Here is a 3,543-nt window from a genome sequence, read left to right on the forward strand (position 1 = left end):
AACTGGTTCCAGGTGCTCTAGAATTCACTCTGAACATTTTTCATTCTGTTCTATAAAATGGACCAGTTACTTATTAAAATTATGATTTAAAAAATCTTGTTTTGCTAGTAGTGCTCTATCACAACCAAAATACTGATATTTAGATTGAGGGGGAAATCCATCAACACAAAAGTGTCAGCTTTGATAGAGTGATTTTTTTAAGTTATTTTAGTTTATTTTATTGTAAAGGTGATTTACAGAGGGGTTACAGTAACCTAAGTGAGGTACTGAGTATGTTTCTTGTCTTTCATTTCCTCCCAGTTGGTCCCTCCTCACCTCTCCCCATCCACAAGATGTACAATTCACTTTCATCCTAGTGTCCAGTGAGTGTCATTGCCATTTAGTTGATCCTTTGCCCCACCATTTCTATGCTTCCTCTTCCCCTCCCCCAAACACGTACATTTACACACAAGTCAAACGGTACAGAAATGAAAAACGGTGACAGAAGTAGAAAAACAAAACAAACAAAAACACAAAAAGAAAAATTCTGTTTCCATTTCTTAGAGTCCATTTTAATAAGCATCATTTTATATGACTATATATGCTCGTAGCTTTTGTCATCCTCTTCCAACAATATGCTTCTTAGTCTCACTGTCTGAATGTTTAGAGTGCTGTAAAATCCATCATGTAAGTGTAATTTTTTGTCTCCTATCTATTTGGTTTACTTGTATATATATTTAGGCACATTCTAATTCCTACACATGAGGGAAACTACCATGTAACCTTCTTTGGGTGTGGATTACTTCACTTGTTTTCCAAGTCTTTTATTTCTTTATGAATGGGACAATATCATTGTTTCTGATGGCAGCATAGAATTCCATAGTGTATATAGGCCACATTTTCTTGGTCTGTTTGCTCACTGAGAGGGATGTGGGTTGATTCCACATCTTAGCTATGGTAAACAATACTGAAATGAACATTTTTCCCCTGAAGTGTTTTTATTGTTTGTTTGTTCAAAACTTTCTCATGTATTTCTTTTACTGTTTAAATATCAGTTTTTAGTTATTTGTTTTAATTTTTTAATTTTTTTCCCCCAGAGCTGAAGATCAAACTCTGGGCCCTGAACTTGCTATGCAAGTGCTCTTCCACTGAGCTAAATTCTTAACCCAAATATTGTTTAATATATTTATGTACACAGTGTCCAGGAGCATGGCCTACTGATAGAGTTCTTGCCCAGCATGAATGAAGCCCTGGGTTCGATTCCTTGGTACCACATAAGCAGAAAAAGCCAGAAGTGCTGCTGTGGCTCAATGTGGTAGAGTGCCAGCCTTGTAAAAGCTCAAGGACAGTGCGCAGGCCCTAAGTTCAAGCTTCATGACCAGCAAAAATATTTAAATATATATATATATATATATATATATAGTTGCACAAGTCGTTGTCATTCACCAAAGTAGTTTATGAATTCAGCACCCCTTTCCATCATCTCACCCACTCCTACCAATCTAGACCTCTTTCTCTTACTTATCTTACTTTTACACTACATATTGAATTTTTTTTCAGTTTTCACCAATTTATTTGTTCTACGTCATTTGTAGGTCAGGTTCAGGTAACTGAAGAGCCTTTATGAGTAGCTTATATTGTCTAGATCCAAGGTATGCTGCAATGCAGTCTGAAGTAAAATGGGAAAGAGCATCTTTCTAAAGACGGGCTTAGAAATCCTGATCCAGTAAGTTAAGAAGTTTGCTTTATCTGGTAGCACTGTTGATCCATACCTGCCTGCTAGACCACCATTCATAGGAATAGCCAAGAAAATAGGGTACAGACTACCCACAATGAATCCAACCAGTCCACCCCGTGTCACACTACAGGTTTCACAACTCAGATCACCTGTAATCAAAGGTAAACTGACTAAACCTTTGTAAGAAAAAGTAGCTGTCACAAATGGGATCACTGCCATTGGTAGGCCAGATGCCACTGGAGCCTTTGTCACATGCAGGACACGTCGGAAAAAACTGTTAGCTATTAGGTCACAGAAAGCAGCATTAATTCCAACATATGTTGATCCATGTTTGAAGACTTTCCTATCTGTTTCCGGAAGTTGTTCAATTTTTCTGGTTATGATATCAAAAATTAAGGTTTCCTTGATAGTATCATCTGGTTTATGATTTTCCATCTTGAGACTCCCAGCAGCTGTACTTCCCAGCAGACGGCTCATGGTTTCCTCCTGGGCTGCTCGGATCCTGCTACAACTTTGGCTCCTCTGGCCTGGGCACAGCCATCTTTGGCTGACACATGACTCTCATATTGAATTTTTTGCCACTTACTAAAGAGGTTTATGTGTATAATGCATCTTGATCTATGTCATCACTACACCATAACTCTTAAATTATTAGTTCCATGTTGGTTGTAGTCAAGGACAGCTGTGTCCTATATTAGTCTAAATCAAATGGATAATCATTTGTTCTATTATTTAGGGTATCTTTTTAGTTTTGATAGTTAAATCTGAATGCTACTTTTTCTCCTTTTAAAAAAATTCTGCCAAGTCTTTATCTTTAGTATCCTGATACATTTTCTATTGCCCTACATTCTCAAAATTTTTATGAACAATTTTATAGTCACATTGTGATTAGTTTTATACATTGGAATACAATTCTTTTACATTAGAAGAATTGCCATTTAATCACATAATTAATTAGTTATAGCCTCCTTATAATACCTACTTTAGAAAATCTAATCCTAATTCTTTGTCATCTTTCTTTCTTTCCTCTTTCTTCCTATTCTTTCTTTCTTTCTCGATCTCTTTTTCATATTATTTAATTTTTACAACCATTCTCAATTATGACAGGTTCTCAATAAGTACTTAATAGTTTGTCTTGCCACTTACATTACAAAAGCCGCTGTCTTAAAGATGTGAGAGAAATGTCAGATATCTTTGGCTTGTCATCTCACCATCTGCTCTTCACTTTAGAATCTTTTTGAACCTTTGCCTATGTACATACATGATTCACGTTCCTTCTCATGGTGTTGATGACATTTCCCCAAGTGTTAAACCTCATGCTTTTGGTTAATCAATTCTTGGATCATGTCATCATTCTGGCTCGATGATTCCTGCTATAGAATCTATGTGTCTTTTGTTTAGCTCTGCCTTGTGGTCTTCAGAATATTTTATGTGCTCTGCATGAGGTATTAGGCTTTTTAACCTTTTGCTTTTGATGTGAGAAGGCCATTTTTATTATATCCTTAAAAAAATCTTTCCTCTATTGAGCAAACCAACTGTTCAGGGCCTCCTCAGTAGTTAACTGTTTTTCTATGATTTATGAAACTTTCAGAAAAAGTAGACTAATGTTATGCTGAACACACAGAAGGCCAAAATTTTCAACAAGCTTTCATCAACAAGTCATTCATTCTGAAAATTCTGATGAATGGAAAGCTCTAGAGAACCTCAACACCATCTGAATGAAATAATTAAATGATGGAGTTGGATGCTAACTTAGAAATAAGTTAGCACATCCTTTCCATTTTACTTGTGGAAAAAAAGTAAGACCCAGAAAGACTGAATGATAT

General features: G+C 35.9%; 1 pseudogene; it reads right to left on the reverse strand.

The window, feature by feature from the left end:
- Positions 1-1,559: 1,559 nt before the first annotated feature.
- On the reverse strand, positions 1,560-2,155 carry LOC150058770 (transmembrane protein 126A pseudogene; annotated as a pseudogene).
- Between the last annotated feature and the right edge of the window lie 1,388 nt (positions 2,156-3,543).

The sequence above is a fragment of the Megascapheus bottae genome, chromosome 9, assembly GCF_031878675.1.
Source record: "Megascapheus bottae isolate mThoBot1 chromosome 9, mThoBot2.hap1, whole genome shotgun sequence".
NCBI lineage: Eukaryota > Metazoa > Chordata > Mammalia > Rodentia > Geomyidae > Megascapheus > Megascapheus bottae.